Below are 20,537 nucleotides of genomic sequence, written 5' to 3' on the forward strand. Positions count from 1 at the left end.
CGGACTGTAGCCTCGTGTATGTCGCTATCAATACATATTTTCCTACTTTGTGCAGTTATGCTTATTCTAATGTATTTTTTCCTTCGCAAACAAGAAATACACGAGTAAATACTCTGCGAGCAGATTGGCTGGATTTGTTGTCGGAGACAGAAAGCAAATTATGACGATTAATAATTCCATTCATAAAATCACATACTCTAACGATGAAAAATACGCTGCGTTCACATCCATTACGCCGCATTCAGGTTTCCGTTGACACTTTCAAGAGTGACTTTAGATTCGCTGACTCTATCGGATCGGGATATTGATGATTTTCTGAATTATTCATAAAAGAACAGATACGGAAAAGAGCAGAATTAATCTAGCAAGATACAGATACGAAAGCGCAAGCGAAAAAGCTGATACAGCAAGAATAGATCAACTTCGTTTCGTATTTATCGATCGATACGTGGAAGAGATCGACTCGTTCGACGATATTATTCGCCAGGCTGCATAAAACGTCCGACGTTTTAGGGGAATCTTTGGTCGATTGCGTAGATCGGCAACGATCTTTTTCTCAAGAAACTTCTCAATGGTAGAAAAATATGATTATTCGAGGGAAAACGATGGAAAGGACGCAGCGAGATTGTTAGAAGAAAATCGCGTCTCCAACGATTCTTTTCTACTTTCCTTAAACCGATGGAATTTTCTAAGAATAGAAAATGAACCAAAGAACGGAAGAAAGTTCAACAAGCTCGGCGATCAGTAACATCCGGCATATTAATATCCCGCAACGTTAACAACGATGCGAGCGTCGTGCTCGCCGTACGACGACGCAACGTTCGACGCACAGTCGATGTTCGCCGCTTGCCAGCGCGCCTATCGATCAACCTTGTCAAAAATAATCGATCGACTTGACGAGTCTCAACCAAATCCCTCGTGTCGACGAGCCAGACCGGACGTTAACGCGAACGTCCAGCCGGGCCGATCGGTCACGAATTTTCATTCCGCCCTAAAACGGAGTCCATCCGAGCTGTACGAAGCGAACGTAGATCTAGTAACGAGTACTATGCGAGGCTGGGAAGGAAACTTAGCGAGATGGTACAGGGGCGAGAGGAACGCATCGAACTTCGTACAACGTATAGGATACGCACCGCGTGTAGAAATATTTTCTGTAAACGGAAGCGCGTCGAAACGTTAAATTTATCTAACGCGTTAGACGCGTTGGTCATCGTGTTCTACGAGCATCGGTAGCAATTTTCTTTTTCTTTTTTTTGCATCAGGATAAGCTACTTTCCCATCGTCTTCGTGCTCGTTGTTCGAATCGTTATATAATTGTAAGAAATGATAAAATGAGAATATATTAGTTTCATAAGGTGATAATAGACGAAGAATAATTTTTATATTTGTATTATATTATTTTGTTCAATTAGGTATGATCCATTTCCGAATGTTTCTATTATTATGTTCGTGCATAATTCGATAAATCGGCATAAAACAAAAAACATCGTGCGTCTATCGTTTCCTTACAAAACGAAAGAAACTTCTCGAACAACCTAATACCTTTCGTACAGCGCGTTTGTCCACCCTCCACTTCCCTACAAACGCATAATCTAACAGACACGCAGAGAAGAACGCTTGGAACGATAACACGCTACACGGGAAAAACGTTGGCAGGATGGAAGCGAGACGGAAATCCATTACAACCGATACAAACGTTCCTTTCGTTCGAACGCCGCGTATTAAATTGGAAGATCAAGGTTGCACATTGTCGCGCCGATGCCTATGCCGCATTTACGTTTTCCTATCCCGTGAATCCTACACAACCTGCTCGTTGAAAGGTCGATCGCTTCGAGCCTCGCTCGACTCCACCCAGACATCGTTCTACGCATCCTTCTCGTTTTCCAGCGTCGTCGATGTTGCACGTCTGCGACGGTGGCAACGACGACGACGACGTAGACGACAGCCCGACAACTTCTCGCGAAGGATCAGTGTCCTCGGACCAAGCAATGCCACTGCCACCCCTTCCCACTTTCTTCCCACGCAACGAACCGTGCCGAGCCGTGATTCACCGGTTTACACGCGACTTCGATACCGTTACACGCGTGTTGGCACAGACGGTACGCGCGTGCAGCTACAGAATCGAGAAACCGTGGTGTCGCCGCCTCACCGACAATAGACCGCGTTACGACGTGGTCGCTGTCGTTGCGAGATCCTAGCTCCTCCTCGGAATGCAGTTCGTCGTGTCGCGAGGGAACGCAGGATAAGGGGGAGAAGCTACGGATAGACAGAGAGGGAAGAGACAAGAGAGTGATCTACGTGCAAGTGGGTGGCACTCTCGACACGTATGCACGGCGCTGACGTAACATGCACGATTATTATTCGCTGTTATCACCCGGCACCGTGTTTCACCTATAACGCGCACACGCTCGCGCCTTCCTCCGGCTACGACCGTAATCTCTCGCCTTTCCTTCTTAACGTGCAAAACGCGCCAACCAATTCCACTCGTCTAAGTTTCTTCCCGAGTCCGTCTATGGTTCAGGCTCGACGCGATTACGATTTTTTTCACGGTGGCTCCGCGATTTCGATTCGCGTCGAATCACGCGCAGTCAAGCACCGGTCAAAGTCGCTTACACGCGATTCGGCATTAACGGTAGGCGGTTCCGGCGAGACGAATGAAAATCTCTGGAACGGTGCCTAGGTTGACGCGATCTGACCGTAGCCGTGATCGTTAGTCCGAATCAAGTTTTAATAGCCTCTCGTATATTGGATTATTAGCTCCTTAACCGTGCAGCAAAATTGAGGAAACCTACGCTTTTCTTCTGCTTCTAACGATAACACTGAGAGGTAGATAATATCGTTCCGTTAAAACAAAAGCGGATGGAACTAGTTGCGAAATGAAAATCCTTCATCATGACGTAACGACGTTGCGATACGATAATTAAAAATCGTATGGGTTGTAGTATATCGTAAAACGTGCAACGCACGATTCGACGTGGCAGTAGCTTTCCGTCAGTCATCTTTTTTTTTTTTTTGTTGCCGCGTACAAAGCTTGAAAGGCTGTTTTCAGTGGAAGAAATCGCAGCGATAACGCACCTTACGCTTCACAGCGATTCTTAACCCGACGATGGTTCGACTGTCCCCGAACGAGCGCGCCGATCGCGAGTCTCCAAAGGGCGAATTTCGTATTTGGTGGCGGTTCCGGTAGCGTGGAACGCGACGTTCGATCTCGAGGGGGATGATTCATCGAATGCCGTGTAGACGGAACGACTCGATCGCGTGCGAGAAGTAAGTAGCTCGTCTCGGTACGAGAGTACGGTGTAGGCTCGGCTCGATCCCGAAATTAAAGACGGTTCGTGTAACGGGTGGCGGTGAATCGTGGAGCAAAGTATGTAGGTACGGGCGCGGAGAATCATCAAGAATGATTTATGGCGCAGCCATCGCGGGGACACGCGCGCGCGTCGCCAACGCGATTCTCTCTGTCCGCGCATAGCAGAATACTTGTGTCCTGCGAAATCCGGAGAGCAACGACGCGAGTAATCTAACTGGTGATTCACGGTGGAATTTTTCCGCTCGTGGCAAGAGGCGAGAGAGAAAATTTATCGTCTATCGCGAATACATAAAGTACGTCGTTCGCGTTTCCGGACTTCTTCGAGCACTAACTGCGAGATATCATCTATTCGGGCCGCGATCGTCTACGTATCCACGGCGATGGATGCAACCGACCGAGCAAGCGGACCGCGAAAAACTCGGTGAATTTTTCGAGCTGGCGACATTACGGCGAACACAGAGTGCAGATAGGGAGAGAGGGAGAAACAAAGCGGAGCGCCACGAGACTCTCTCTGTATATTTAGATGGTTGTGCAAGGAAAGTAAGTTACGAGCCGTCCGGCGACGTCAACTTGGCAGTTTCTTTGATCGATGCGGCGCCCGAAACGCTGCCGCAATCCCACGCGAGAAATTTCCGAAAAACTTCTGGAAAGCCGCGAAGTCGCCAGCAATTATGTACTCGATGAAACCGGACGATGCGAGATGAAACGATTCGCGAGAAAATCGTTCTCGCGTCGTAGACAGTGGAACTTTAGAACGACGAAGATTCGATCCTCGTTCGTTAATCGCTGTGCGTAAATAAATTTCCTAAAACTTGGTCAACTTGGTCGAATTGAAACGAAAGGTGAAATAATAACGAGAGAAATATCGAGAAATTTCTTGAAATTCAGTTGGTAACCGCGTTACGGATTTAATGAAATTCGATAATCTAAATCGACCAAAAGGAAATTGCGAATGAAATATCGCGTTAACGCAATCTTGGTCGTTTAATGGGTTAAAGAGGAAAATTTCGCTAGAGGCCCGCTCGGACCCAGTATCTGTCGCGTATATAAAACCATCTGCCTTTCAAGGGTTATACAGGTAGCGTTAGTAGGAGAAAAACGAGAGGACGGACTTTTGTACGATCGCGTTTAGTCGAATATCGTAGGAATAAAAGCATACCGGTCGAATTATCGTATTTCACGCATCTGCCTTTGATAAACCATTAGCCGGGATCGTTGCGACCAACGCGGTAAAGAGACAAACTACCGTTCGTGTTAAATAGACAATTTATGAACTCGATGCTTACAACGGAAACGATACGATATCGTCGAACGAGCAGAGCCCGGTTTTCGATTGTTCGTCGATGCATCGCATTTCAGTCGACCTATCTTCGCGGTCAAACTCGTTATCGATAATTAAAAATTGTCAAACGCACTTTGGCCGAATCGACGCGTCACAACCCGCGCGGAATCCAGTTCGAAGTAGCCCGAGGGTCATCGCGAGTAAACCAAGGGAAAAGGGAGAGGGGCGGAGGGAACAAGTCGGTTATACATGACTGCACGATCATTAGCCACTGTATTATTATTCTCTGGATATTAATTGATTTTGAAAATACAATTTTCTGTGCGACCGATCAAAACGGTGCAGGTTTCCCCTTGCCCCGCGTCCCTCTTGCTCCGTCCTCCTCTTTAGTCCCTCTTTGCTACGAATTCTCGCTTCGATCGTGCGTACGCGTGCTCATCCACCCAACATCGCAAACGTTTCGTTTTTGCTCTCTTGCCTTTGGCCTGTTTCCGCGATCATCGATACGCAGCTTGTGCACGCTCGCGAAATGATTAGGAAACGTTAACGAAGCAGGGCGAATCTTATTCGAACGATTGCTTGGTACGGCGAAATTGTCCCGGTAATTATAACGCGTTCGGTACGAGCGCGAGTGTGCGCGAAAAATAAGTCGAAGATATAATACGACGAAACGTAGAATTGGAAAATTTGGAAACCGTTGCTAGGTCGATGTCGCGATTACAGATGCAAACATTTCCATCTAGATACCCTAAATCGTATGTTATTCTCTCTAGCTAATAGTTTTTCGGACCGCATAGATCTTCTCCAGTGACGCGTTATTCGAGCGAGCGATCTACGAGGCGTTATCTTTATCCTGAATTTACTATAACTATGCTTTTTCGCATATATTTCGGAAAAATTTTTTTCTCCAAATATCCGTATCGAGTAACTACCTGTCGTTACAAATGCGTGTATTTTAATCGGCACATCCCACAATATGAATAAACAGATAAATAAAATTTATTTAGTGTACGTGGACGATCGGCAGCAGAACGAAAACGAGCGAGAAAGGTGCGATAAGATTTCCCATTTCGGGTGTCGTTTTCGAACCAAACGGAGTTCGAAGATATCCAGTTGAGAATTTGCCTGATAAACCCGTATTTCATAATTTCCTGTTTTCTTCGTTTCTTCTTCGTCCCACGAAGGTATCTTTCGCTTGTTCCTTCAAGTAGAATCACCAGCCTCGCTGATCGCGCCACGGACTTCCGCGACATCCGAAGCAGAGAATCGCATATACGGAAAAAGCTGGCGAGTGTTGGAAACCGCATCTCGTTGGAGGTCGCGCACGTGGACGACCGAAGCAGAAACGTCAAAACGAGAAAGGTACGCATCGATCGTAATTCGAAGTGCAACGATAACCTTTCGTGGTCATTCGTTGCGCGGCACGATTGCACACACGCGCAATCGATGCGTAAAAATGGAAATCGAGCGAAATGGATTTGTCGGGACGAAAAAGCGGAGCGGGTAATCGCGCGGGGCCGAAAGAGAGACAGAGACGAGCGGACGGACGGATAGGCAGATAGATGGGCGAAGGGGGAAAGGAGACGCGCAACGAGGGTTGAAAAGAGAAAGAGAACGGGAACAACCGAACCGCCGCAGGTCGCGGCAAATTAGCGCCATCACGGCTGGCTAATATTTTTTTGCGTTCACGGAGGGTGACGCTTTTTTCCTTTTTTCTCGATTTTTTTCCCTCCTCTTTTTTTTTTTATTTTGTCGTTGAATTTGTTTCTTGAATGACGTATGTATCACGATAAAACCCATAGTACGTTCATCGAGTGGCATGATTTTGATCAAAGAGTTTTTTTTATCGTGAAATTTAACGAATAAATATTCGAAATGGTTCGCTGGCCGCCACGCTCGCCAGTACGTGTCTCTCCGTGCAAGGCGATGTCTCGCTGAAATCGCTGGAATAACCATCGGTTCGAGGGTCCCGCGAAAGTTCGTAATCGGGTCGATATCGGTTCAAATATATCTTCCTTTTTTTTTTTTTTTAACAGTTCCATTTCCGTCCACGAGTTACAGACACTTGCTAATTTTGCACGCGAGCTTCGATGAAACGGACCTCTAAAACGAGACGTTTAGAAGATTCTAAATAACATAGTTTAACAGGATCGAATAATCATTCTCCGCGTAATTGACGCGTGCGAGTTCGTAGTACGTTCAAGGAAGCGAGAACGTTACGCGATATGCTAAAACGTACTAATCGACACAATACTAGTTATAAGTAAATTGAGCAATTTTCCACGGAGTTTTTACACGCGCGATTATATTCATAAAAATATGAACTTTCATAAATCAAGTTAATAAAGTTAGATCGACTTTGTAATTAGATACAATATAGATGTATACATTAATGTATTTATGCGTTATCTTAAGTATATTAAACGATCCGTGACACACACGACTTTTTGCATATAAATATTGACATTTCCATCTCCGAAAAGATCATTTTCCTAAAGAATATCAATGAATAACAAAATAGAAGTACTTTGTCGAAGATAAGTCAGATACAAATGGAATATTTACATATAGTTGTTGCAATTGGTCGATAATATCGTCGACGGAAGGTGCGTTCGAGTGCAGCCCATAAACAACATATTTTGAGCCAGTGGGGTTGGTGCGGTAAGAAGAAGGGAAAGTCAGTTACCGCGCGTCGTTCGAGCAACGCACGTCGTCTTTATATCACGCATAGGCGACCAACAAGTTATCGAACGATTGTTATTCGACAATGGCGAAAAATGAATTTCTCTCGCACGACCGAATAACGTTGCTAACTGTCGCGTAAACGATCGATCGCCGAACCGAAGTGAATCAAAGGTGAATCAAAATTGGATTCGTCCGCAGTTCACTGGTACCGAAAGGTAGATGAAGATGGGACAAACGAGAGGAGAGGACAAGAGGGAAGAAAGAGATAGAAAAGGAGCGACGTAGTTAAAAGGAAAGCTGGTAAAACGCTAAATACGAGCGGAAGGTTAGCGATCGTTCATTGAAACGTTAGGTGGTGAATCGGGTGCGGCGTCCCTTGACAGTTTACAGCCACCGGCCGCGCGTTCGTTTACCTCGGTAATAATCTCGTCTTTCTCCTCAAGATCCTTCGTATCTCTAGACGGATGGACGTTCGCCGTTTACGAGATCTTTACGATCGGGCGAGATTTAAATGTGCGCGTAAAGCTTGGCTGCACCGCCCCTTCAAACGTCACGGAGCAGGTACGAGCCCGTAAACAAACCGTCGAATCGTTTCTTCGACGTGCGAATCGATCGAATTTTTCTTTGCCGCGTCCCAAAGCGAATATAAACGGCGTAAGTCTGATCGAAACGAAAAGTCGATCGAAGAAGCTCGCTTACGAAGATTCGTATTCGCGTTTATTTCTGCCTGTTTTTATCGGCGGACAAAGTACATAGATGCGAGAACAGGTATAACGTAGTTGGCATGATTTCGAGTTTATTCCTAACGAGGATGTATCGAGGAGTGGATGGAAAGCCTGGCGAGGGGAAGAGGGGAGAAAGAAGAGGGGGCTGGCGGGAGACGCGGCAGGGCGAATGTGTGTGCAAATGCTCGATGCGGCGGGGTAAAAGAGAGAACGATGGACCGAGACGGGGAGACCAAGAGACCGAGAGACTGGGAAGTTGAAAGAGAGCCCCCGAAGGCCCGAATATCGATCTCATACATAATTAAATACCGACCCGGCGGAGCATCACAAAGAGAGCTTACTTCGGCTTTGATCTGCTGACAGACGGGGCCCGTCATCGCAGACTTCAATAGGCGCTACTGAATCGCGGGGGTGTGCTATTGACGCGGCACAGCTCCAACACGCCAGCTTCCAACTCCGGTTCGCGTTCCCGCGGCTGACTTCGGCCGCGTACTCCTACAAGCTGTATCTCCACGCTTGTTTACCGTTTTACACTTGTCGCCTACTCTCCTACGGCCATGCATTCCCTGTTACATATACGTATCGGGTAAATGTTCGTTCAACCGGCTGCGAACGCCAGCAAATACGTTATACGGATTAAAGATCGAGCGAAGCATGACTTTGCTGCTGTGTTGACCTAGCGCGCGATTTAGCTGCTCTTCGGGTATCCTCTTGCATAATTGAACCACGTTAGATCGCTGTACGAGTTCTCTTCGTCGTGACAGATTTTCTACAAACACGATTTATAACGTCCATCTATATGGATATCGCTCTATGCGTCTTTCGTCAAATTTCGATTTACACGGTGAAACTTGGTTCGCGCGATCTCGTCGGAGGACACGCGGATCGCGTAATAGAGGTTTAGGCGATTCTCCTCGCTGCGATTTTTCGTTCTCGCGTTGGATGTTCACGTTCGGGCAAGTGAATTCCATCGACAGGAATTTTCCATCTCGACGCCGCGTTTCTTTTGCGTATTCTTCTATCTTTCGGCGTAATTCGATATGCAGAATGGGCCACTTGGCTAATCTGTCGATAACGACGATGCAAACACAAAAAAGTCTGCAATCCGTCAATTTATCGATATCGTTGGTTAATAAATTACTATACAAGAGGGTCATGATCTTAGAGATCGGCTTCTTCGTTCGTACGTTTTTACGATCTATCGCGGGACGCGAATAGAAGCATCTCGTTTTCACCTTTGGCAGAAGCAAAGATTTATTGCCTAAATTTGCTACAGCGATCGTCGATGTAAGAAAGCATATTCCTAATCGAACTTTAGAATGACGTACGGGTTTTCCCGGACACAATGACGTCAGTAGTGTCAGTCACGCGTCAAGCGCAGCTCTGCGGAATTGACGTCTATTAAAAAATGCAGAAAGCCATTTCGATCGCGAAGTCGACGAAACAATAGGAATCTCGCGCTCCCAAATTCAGAATGCTCGATTAAATAAACGCCTTATACCCTTGATCCTTCGTTTCTCCACGACTCACACATCCACTCGACGAGTAAGTATATAATACGTGTCTCGAAAGCGTCTCACGGTGACAGGACGGATTTAATCGCGTCCAATGACGTCATTCTTGCTCGGTTTTAAGTCGATGAATTTTAACGGTGCGCCTCGCTCGAGAATATGTAAATACCAATTTATGACCAGTCAACTCGATATTTTTCGATGCAAACGATACACACTGATTTCGATCGCATCATTCTGTCGAACAAGGAACAAAGTATGGTCGTGGGCTCGAATCTCATTTTTATCTGAATCATCGTCGTCCATATTTTTCCGAACGTTCGATCGTCCAGCTATCCTTATTTTCTCAAACTTTCTACTCGTAAAATTCTACTTATTAGACTCTGTGCGTGTGATTTGTTCCGATATATTCGACCGTACGTTCGAACGTATTCGTCAGAATGACACTTTGCCATAGATCGAGCATCGGCTGTGACCATAATGACCTTAGTCACGCAGTCGACCGTACTTTTAAAACCACAGATATAAAGTGCTGAGATCTATAACTGTTGCGATGACACATGGATAATTATGTTACGATATCCTGTTTTCTATCGTACGAGAAGCGCGTATTAACCAATATAAATAACTATAGGCAAAATCACATCGATGTACGATAACTTCTTTTAAACATTATCACGCAGTTAATGCAACGCATCGTCGTTGTAATCTATGGCGATAGGATTAAACGGCATACCGAGGTAGAATAGGCAGCAACTTTAGTTTCGAACGAAATTTCGCGTAGATGAACTTTCTACGAGCGTGTCTGTTCTACGATAGCGTCTTTCGCAGACACCTCCCCGATAGAGCAGATATTTCCTGAGAACCTGAAATCGCAAACGCATCTCGTCTGTCACGCGCCATACCGCGATCGTTTCTTTCGTCTTGTCGATTGACGATTCGATCGACGATAGGGTTTAAAATAGGATGGGAAACGCTAACGAATTAACGCGAAATCCGATGGTGCGCGTAAATCTAAAGGTAAAAGTACGAAACCCTGTTTGTCTACCGGGACGACGATCGTGAGACGCAGCCTTAGACGATCGCAACGAGGAAAGCTATATGCGTCGACAGTTATCTCCGTCGCAAATCACGGTGCGTGCCACGTGGCAACGCGTCGAGCATCTCGGCAAACAACGATGGCACGTTTGTCGCGACGTAACCGCCGCGGCGCGCCGCGCGAACACCACGGTCGAGTTCGTCGCCGCTTGTCTGACCAGTGACGGGCCGATCCCCCTTCGCGTTCTCGCGTCTTAATCTCCTTCTCCGCGTCACCGACTCGAAACGCGTTTGTCAAACACATCAAAGACGACGAGTCCGTGCAACTCGTACGTATGGACGACGCACGTGTGAGTCACCGACTGCTACGAACGATTTAAAAATTCGTACGTAAAAATGAGTCGAGTTACTCGTCGATCGACGCGTTGTATACAGTGGAAGAGGAAGCGTGTACGAAGGTGCGTTGTGTACGGTTGTTTGTTCAAGCGTGGATATGTATCCGTTCGAGTAGGTCATGTGCTCCTGTGGGTGTATACCCTATACGTATATGCGATGGAGGGAGAGAGGAGGCGAGGTGGGGGCAGTTAAAAAGAGAAAAGTGGCAAACGACGAAGAGGAGCGAAAATCACAACGACACGCATGGACCGAAGTAAAAAATTGAAACGCGATGCCACGCGACTTTCGATCGATAATGGAAAATCGATTCTCGGCGAGTCGAGCATCGACGTTGCTTTCGTCGAAGCTGAAGAGGGATGCACGTTAAGGATGGAGCACGGTCACGAGGGTTAAACGTGTAGGATCGCGCGTACTGGACGTTGGCGCGCAAAATGATATTGCCGTTGACCTTATTTACGAATCACGCCCTGGAAAGAGCGAGGAAGAATCGCCTACCGTCTACCAGCGGTCAAGTTTGTCGGTTGGCCAGAGTGATACCGAATGTCGTAAGAGAAAGGAACGGGTGTCTCCGTTGCTTCGATCAACCAGTGGCTATATACTGGACGCGAGGGGAGATACGAAGATCACCGAAAGGGAGCTGGTCCGAAAAGCGAAAGAAAAAGGCGAATACCAGGTTGGAGGATGGATACCGAGAAAACAGACTCACCGTGAAGTAGTGGTTCCAGTGCGCAGGAAACGTCAGTCCCGATGAGTCCTTCGCTCCGTGGCTACGTCAGGAGCGATTATCCTCGTTACTAGTATGGGTGAAGCAGCGCGGCGCTTGGACGACGAGCATCGGAACTCGCGTGTCCTCCGTGATTCCCTCGACACCATATCACCGCGTCATCCTCACGGATGTTCCACCAACGCAAAGACAATAAAGACGCACCACTCACTCAACTGGCTCGGCGTTCGTCGAGCCGCCTGTCACTCCCTCGCAACGTTTCTTTCTGCGTTCGGGTTCGCGCGCGCCTCACCGACCATAATAATAACTATCTCTCATCGTCGCGCGATTTTCGTCACGGACCGATCGAACGTAATTTCCCGCTGACCACGACACTATCGAAGACAGACGAACGAGCACTCGGGGCACGGGACGAGTCACGATTTCGCAGTAACATGCATGACTTGCCGATCAAACGGAGCGAAAGCAAAGACCCTCCCACGACGACAGCACGTGGCGCACTGACGGCTCCGCGGTCATCTTCCCCACCTCTGCCCCCTCCACCTCACCGTCGCCGCCGCCGACGATGCACCCCCTACCCGCCCCGCCGCGGCCAGCCAACCCCTACCTCACCTTCCCCTATGCCATCCCCTCGCCCCTGGCCACGCTTCCCCGCCGATTCAGCCCCGCTCGCCTCTCCCCGCCCCTCTGCCGTGCTTCTCTGCACGCTTCTCCTGCCACCCTTCTCTCTCACTCTCTCTTTCTCTCTCACTCTCTCTCACTCTCTCTCTCTCTAGCTCGCTCGTTCGCTCTTTCTCTCTCTCTTTCTCTCTGCATACTCTCGTCCCATTCCGAGCCCCGCGCCAAACCGAGTATCTTTCCCCGTCTGACCCCTCGCCCACCCTAACGTCCGTACCCCTCTACCCGCGGCCCTGACCTATCCCCACCCCTGCCACGCACCGGCTCGACGTATTTCTCTCCCCACTAGCGCCCCATTCCACCCACGCCCCCATCCCACTCTTGCCTGTTTCACGAAGGAGACTCTTTTCCTTGGTCTCGCGACTTCTTCTCCGTGTCTTTCCGTTTATCCTTTCTATCCCTGCTTTCCTACCCGCTCATCCCTTTCGCTCTACTCTTCTCCCCCGTCTTCTCACGCTGCTTTTCACCTTGCTCGGTTCATCCCCCCGGACATCCCCCACCGTATCACACGCTTCCTTTGTCTTTTCCATTTATTCCTTCGTCCGTTCGCCAGTCGATCCGACTCGTTCGTCGACTCGTATCGCTCTGTTCGAGCGTCTCGCTGGCCGGCATTTTTCTCATTAGTTTAGCTCGTAAGAGAATTACGACGTGATCGATCATTTTTATACTTGTACTCGCGCGTCTATACGAATACGCGACCGTGTGTTTTTATTCGCTCAAATGGTCAAGGTGTTTTCTTCGAAGGTAGTTTGCGCCTTTCGGCGTGATACGCAGCGCGGATGGGGTGAATAACGCGGGACTAACGAGGTGAAGAGCGAGAGAGAGAGAGAGAGAGAGGGAGAAAGTGTGTGTGAGAGGTAGAGAGAGAGAGAGAGAGAGAGAGAGAGAGAGGGGGGGGGACGTGCAAGAGAAGAGGGCCGAGTCAAAACTTTCCAGTCGACGTGGCCGCGGTGGCCCGTTGACGAGGAGGACAGCTATTTCTAGGTGAGAATTCCCAAGATCAGAAAAGAGTCACGGTGACGCGGCCGCGGTCGAAATTACGTAATCCTTCGCGACGATCTCGTTAAAGTTGCTTTCCTTAAGAGTCAAATTTATAAACGGTAATACGATTTGCTTAATAATGATTTATTACACGCTTACGATACCGTTTGTAGCCGTAAATATTTCGGCGATGACATTTATTGCCCGAGTGTAACGGCAGTCGGTACACACCCTTTCGTCTCAGAGGTTTGCTAGCCAAAGTTCCTCCGCAGTTAGGCTTACGCGAGGCGGATTAACGTTTGACCAGATTCGAAGGGAGCGCATAACCACGCGGCACGCGTGCCGCTGCGTTGGAAACCGCGAATCTTTTGTCCGGTCGCATGCTCCTTAATTTTCCCCCTTTTCGAGGTAGGAAAGCTTGCGACCTTAAGCGATTGCGGCGAGGCAGAGTGGCGCAGCGCCGAATTGTACGTGCGTTCCGGTGGCCCTTGTTAACGCAGGAATGTAAATCAACTCGTAATAGCGTGGTTGCCGAGGATTAAGCGGCGCGAGAAGACGAGAGCGAGCGTGGTATGACGCGGCGAGAAGGTACGAAGTGCCGGCGAGGCAAGACCGGCGTCGACGACAACGAGCACAGCTACGGCTACGACAACGACGACGACGACGACGACGACGACGACGACTACGACTACGACAGCGACAGCGACAACGACAACGACAACGACAACGACAACGCTACGGGCTACGATGACGTCGAGGGCGACGACGGCGACGACGTTGGCGACGGTAGTAGCGGAGGGACGGGGATGAGAGTCGATGGGTGGGAAGAACGGCAGCACCCTCTCCTCGTGCCCCGAAGCATTAGGAGTTCGGTAATAAATCTCGTTGAAAAAACACACGCGCGTACACGTACAGCCACGTACACGAGTGCACGCGCGTCCGTGCGCGTATGCACGTATTCTCGAGCAGGGATCTCAGACTGTTCCGCTCTCTTCCGCGCGCGTCTATCTCGTTCGGTTCGTACATCTGTGCTCTGGGAATGCAACGAGCGCGAGCAAGAGGAAAGCCAGTAAAACGTAAGGAAGGAGGGAGCGCGACCCCCTCCAAAGCTTTAGATCTTTCCTCGTCTCTTCGTCGCGGAGCACCGCGTCCGACGGCAACGAGGTCGACATGATCTATGCACGCCGTGCAGAGGCGAGTGTCACCGTTTGCTTGATGCATCGGTCCTCACCTGAGCCCTCCCCTCGGCGTCGTTTCTTGGCCGTGCCCACATCGACGTCCGCTCGGTCCGCGGATCGCCGATCGCGCGTCGTCGATCGTTAACGTAATACCGCGTTAACGAGTCTCGTCGGCAACTTTTTTCGCTTACCTCGCCGCCACGTAACACCGCGAAAAACCGTGGTTCGGTTTCCTCGTGGAAAATAAAGGAAAGGGCGAGGCGATAATTTGAAAAGCGATTACATCGTTTGACGACGAAGAGATAGAGGAAGGAAGAGAGGAGACTAGGAAGGGAAGAAAGACGAGGAGGGGCCAACTTGGAGAAGAAGGCCAGACGCGAATAGTACGACGACGATGGTTACATTCTACGGATCAGAGAGCTCGATAGCGTGCCGAAGTCGAAGCGAACGGCAATAAATCCATTTTTCGTGAAGGGTCGGTCGAGGGGCGAGAGCGAGCCAGGGTCTGATTAGCAGCCTGACTCGCCGTACAGGATGACAGCCGGTGAGTTATAATATTGCCCATCCATCTATTTATCTACTCCATCGCCTCTCTTCTCCCCAATGTTACGTTCCTGGCATCCCTCTGCTCCCTTCCTTTCAGTTGGCTCTCGCGCGCGCTTCTTCGCCTCGAACGTGGTCGCACCGATGCGACTTTACTCGACTTGTACGCCAAATATCGAGAACGTCCCTCGAGACCTACATGGATAGACGCTGGCCGAGTTTACGGAAATCCTCAAGATGGCCGAGCGGACGGCTGTTGTTCGCTGTTTCGAAACGGTTCGTCGTCGTCGTGGTCGTCGTCGTCCATCGAGGATTGGCAAGGAAAGAATTAAGCTCGCGTGACACCGCGTCGACGGTGACCCCTCGCAAATCTTGCCCAAGGCGACCGCCCAGACACCTCTCTATACATTTTCAACTGGAAAGATGCGACGCGACGCGACGTCCGAAACTTTCGACGGGAACCAGTTCATATATCCGAAGTATGGCTGCCATAAATAAGCGACCTGTCCGTTTCCTCTGTTCGCCCAACCTCTTGCAAATCTTTCCTCTCCTTTCTGTCTAACGGGCTGCTTCCGTCCTTCTATATCTCTCTCTGTCTCTCTCTCTCTCTCTCTCTCTTGCTCTGTCTCTTTCGATTCCCGAATTTCTTTCGACCGTAATATCGAGGTCGTGCGTAGCAAGTTAGTCGCCGAAGAAACTATCTGCAAGCTCTTACGGAGGAACGCGCTGATGGATATACGCGTGACACGAGCTTTTCTCTTCCGTGTGACTCGCCTCTTCGATGTCACGCACGAAAGCTAAGCCGAACGATCAAGCGAATGATTCGCCAATCGACGAACGTAATCGAGCGGCTAGGTCGATACGGTTAAATCAAAATCTAGAGAAAGTTAAGTTGGTCGCAGTTTGCTTCTTAAAATAGCGAGAATATAGGAGACGGTATTAGAACGCTATCGATATCCGTTACAAATTGGACGTTGCTTTCACATTTTTGATTTACTTTATTACGAACCTGTCATTCCATTCTTTCTTGTATTGCATAATGTAAAACGGTTAATCAATTATTCACAATCGTCTCTCTTAAACGCGAACATATCTGCAAATTCTTATTCTCATTTTCCAATGTTTCTCATAGCGGATAATTTGCGAAATTTTTCGGTAATCGATGTTCCGATAATCGAAAGCCCGCCGCGGTTATATCGGGAATGTTGTATTCGAAACATTAAATTTATACACCTTATACTTAATTTTAATCCTTCCTTCCTGCGAAAAACAATGTCTAGCTTTCGGAAGTGACGCAATAATTTTCTAAAAGCGTGTCTATACGTTTCCATCTGCGTTCATATAAAACGTATTTTTCTCTTGTTAACGAAGGTTCTTATACCTTCGGCTTTCAACTTCGAGGGTACCAAAGGGAAAAGGTTTAACATTCCATCCAACATCTTGTACGCCCTTTCGTCACCCCTGCTCCCGTGCATTACCGTTTCTTCCTCGAATCTACCGCCGTAGAAATTACACGTGGCGTGGCTCGATTTAGGTAAATCATCGACGCGACATCGACAAACCCCCGGATCGCTATGAAACGAGTCGTGTAAAGAAGAAAGAGCAGGAGGAGGAGGAGGAGGAGGAGGAGGAGGAGGAAGAAGAAGAAGAAGAAGAAGAAGAAGACAGGACTCTGTGATCGCGGTGCGGTCGCGTTTCTGTAGTCAGATATCGGGCGAACGAGCGAGCAAGAGAGCGAATGGAGCGGAGCGGGAGTGATTTATGCTAAGTCGCTGATGCTGGTGAAGCGGGGGCCCGCGTGTACGTTCTCGGGCAGCCATCTTGGGGTCCCTTCGTTTCTCCGAGGACTCGGATCGATTGACAGACCTGTGCCCGATTGCCGCTTAACGAACTCTCTTTTCCTCCGCGACGCTTCCCTCGTTTCTGTTTTTTGCGCCCCGATTTTTCTCTTCTCTTCGGAGTTCCAGCTTCTCGAATCGCCTGCAGTTAACTTAGGAATCGAATTGCAAAGCGTATTTTGTAAAATCGTCGTTGCAAAGAGAACGTCGTCCGCAAAGTAATCGCGCATTGCGCGTAGCTGTAATTTCGATCGGTAAAACGGATCAAATTCCGCTAGGGTACCATGTTGATCGCTTAAGGCTATGGTCACGGTGGATGCGCGTTCCGACCAGCGAAACATCTGAAAAGGGAAGTGCACTGGTACTCGTAGGGATCTATATGTTCGATTGCTCCGACGTATTCGCCGGAACAGCATCGACGAGCGAAACATTCGAAAACTGGAATGTATATTAAACTCGTAAGATATTTCTATATTCGATATGTGCCATATATTTGATCGGTGGCACGTATTCGTTAAAACGGCAATTCGTCAGAACTGGTGTACGCACAGTCACCATATCCTAAGATACGATGCAATAGGAAGTAAAATTTGGCGATCGAGCGGAGAACGCGGTAGAAGCCGTAGCTGGATTTTCTCGCAGGCCAAAAAGCGAGACCAAAAGTCTCGCATGTCCCCGGCATTCCATTCTTCTCGTCTAGTCGTGAAAACCACGCCACCGTCCGTTCTGATTTCTATCCGTCAGCGTTGGTCAGATTTACGACGTCGCAGAGGGGCCCGTGTGGCCCTGTCGGAGGGCCCGGGGGTCCTCGTGCAACAATGAAACCACGCCATTTGTCACAGAGGCGCTTCCTCTGCTTCTAATAAACGTTCGTCCTACCGTCGTAGCATAGTCGTGCTGCAACGTGCAGCACGGATCGACCTTTTGCTTTTGCTCCAAGGATCGTGATCTCTCGAGCAACCACGTTCTTTCTCTTTCTCTTTCTCTCCTCCTCCCCTCTGCCCACCCCCTTTCACTCCTTTTCTATCGTTCTCTCTCCGTTTCTCCCGTGCGACTCGCCTTTTCGTCCGCCCCTCCCTTCCATTTCACATTTCCTTTCTCCTTCCAGCTTCTCTCTTTTCCGCTCTCCACAGTTGCTGTCTGCGCGGCGTGCTCTTTCTCGCTCCCTTTCATACTTCGTAAGGCTGTTCGTCCACTCGCGGTTCCGAAAGAGACACCGAAACCAGGAGGAAGAAGGAGAGCTGGAAGCAGAGGTAAAGAGACACCGAGCACGATGGGATACACATCGTGCCCACGTTCGTACTTTCACATGCCGGCACAATGCACCGGACCATCGAGAGGAATTGTCATACAAATTGTCGCTTATTCAACGACGATGCTGAGGCGAGGATGTACGGCCTACGAGCTGGTAGCTTGAAAACAACGTCGTGCCGCCTTTCAGCCGAAGCCTACCGTTCTACGAAACCACGACGAATTCGATCGAACGCGAGCGACAATTCGCAAGGATGAGCACTACGGCGGAATTGAGTGGAATATCGTTCGCGAGTTTGCTGGAGCCTGTTCGCGTCGCCAGCACGAGGGATGAAAGACGCGATCGCGGTAGCCTGCCTACCGTTGCTGGCTTCGTAAACTGAGGTCATCCATAGTTCCCAACCGCCAGATTCTTTTTTCTCCCCAAACGTCACCGCCGATATTTATGGCGAGCCATAGAAGCGAGGGGTTCGACTACTCTATGGGTCTCGCTACACGGTAACAGCCGAACCGGGGCCCCGACGTAATTCTGTCAGCGTCACGCTCTCGGGCCAGCTCGACCTCGAAACAGCCAACGAAGAAGCAAGAGAAGGAAGAAGCAAGAGAAACGAAAGCACTCGCAACTCGGAAGCGGGGGAGAGGCTAAGAGATAGGGATTAAAGTCACTGGGATCGCTTCCAACCGGAATATCTTGGCGGTAGCAAACGAAAATTCTTCTAAGCCATTCCGTACGTACGCCGATCCTCCGTGATCATCGGTCAAGGTTATCGAGCAGGTATCACTGCGTGCACCTTGCTGCTGAGTTATAGACGCGTATGTACCAGTTTACCCCCCGCTTTTCTTCGGTTTGTTCCGTGACCTTTTCTCGCGTGCGGCATTCTCATGGTGAGATACGTCGATACCTTGTTCTTCGACGTCTGAGATGGGAAAAGAACGCTGTTCGGCATACGCGTAGGACGACGTGCTTCGTGTTTCTTGCTTCGAGGAGGTCTCCTCGACTAGTCTCGAGCAAGTCGAAAGATTTATGCGCCGCGCACTTTTAATAGGTATGAAAGCCGAGTTACACGTCGTGGGTGAGGAAACGTTTCACCTTACTCGTCGAAGGAAATCGCGATAACGGCGTCGAGTTCGATACGTTTTCGACAACGTCGACCAGACGTCGTCGCAAAGTCGTAACGATGTTCGCTCTTCCTTCAGCGAGAATCTACTTTGTTTCTCGGTTAGCGCGGACCGATGCGTGCGAGAAAAGTTTATCGACGCGTTAAGTATCGGGCACGGGCGAACAACGATGGCTAAACAATACGTAGCCGCGCCTTCTGCATCGAGATAAAATCACGATCGTGGATGATTGCGGTCGCCTGGCAGAATCCCGTACAGCTACGTTTTCGTATCGAATCGATTTCATAGAACTGCGATCCGGCTGGTTACACGATATTATAGAAAGGAAATCACGTGAGAAGGAACGCGCGAATGGATGGATGGATGGATAGATGGATAGAACGAGGAGACGGATGGATGGATGGATGGATGGATGGATGGATGGATGGATGGATGGATGGATGGACGAGCGCGAAGGTGCGTACGGAACGATCAGATTTGAGCAGCTGTCTGCAACCACGTCACTCAAGTTCACTGTGTCGGGTTCGTGGTGGAATGAATGCCTTTCATTATGAGTCTTATCTTCTGCCCGATCTCTCAACCCTTTCTGCCTCGTTCGTGCTCCACTCCTTTCTTCGTTTCCTCTCCTTCTCTCGGCCTCGCTCTCCGGTAGACTCGATAGAGCGGCACTCGCGTTCCCGGAGGATACGACGAAGAAGCGGAAAGATCGCGTCAGACGAAAAGAGAAGGAAAACGTTATCGTCGACCAAAGCACAGCCCTCTTTATACCTGAGTACCGCGAGATTTATCGTGGGTAAACCTGCCGACTTTTTCTCTTTTCTCAACGGAGCATCGGCAGCGACGCACCGACCGGTCTCCAGGGTCGAGCAGAACGATAATTAGAAGGATATTTCGCGTCCCCGGCCGCTTCCACGCGTGATTCGATCGATCGACCCACCGACCAGTATCGAGGGAAAACCAGCCAACGACGTGTCGGAAGTTGATCGGCCCGCGCAACTTTTACGCTTCGAAAAGGAAACATCGATCTCACGCGTTACGGCTATCCCGAAGAAAATCGTTTACACGAATACCGCGCAGCGATTAAATATATCGTACACACTGTACACGCGTAGTTTCGCCAATAAACGAGTAAATTTCGGTCTTGGAATGCTTCGTTCGTTGGAACATGGCAAGTAAACACGTACAGTCTATAGTTGCAAGGCTAATGATGTCGTTTCGAAAAACGAAATTCATTCGTTTATACGTTTATTTACGCATATAACGCACCGGGCCGACAAA

General features: G+C 49.0%; 1 protein-coding gene across 5 annotated transcripts in view; it reads right to left on the bottom strand.

Moving 5' to 3' along the window:
- LOC126872573 (protein tiptop) overlaps positions 1 to 20,537 on the bottom strand; it is a 90,166-nt gene that overhangs the window by 46,248 nt on the left and 23,381 nt on the right. For 2 of the 5 annotated variants that reach the window (XM_050632681.1, XM_050632676.1), the window contains exon 1: positions 11,654 to 12,210. The exons of the other annotated variants lie outside the window; for them this stretch is intronic. The gene's annotated coding sequence lies outside the window, so the exon portion shown is untranslated. Of the gene's footprint in view, positions 1 to 11,653; positions 12,211 to 20,537 lie in introns of those variants that run through there. 5 annotated transcript variants of the gene reach the window in all.

Source organism: Bombus huntii, chromosome 13 (assembly GCF_024542735.1).
Source record: "Bombus huntii isolate Logan2020A chromosome 13, iyBomHunt1.1, whole genome shotgun sequence".
Taxonomy (NCBI): domain Eukaryota; kingdom Metazoa; phylum Arthropoda; class Insecta; order Hymenoptera; family Apidae; genus Bombus; species Bombus huntii.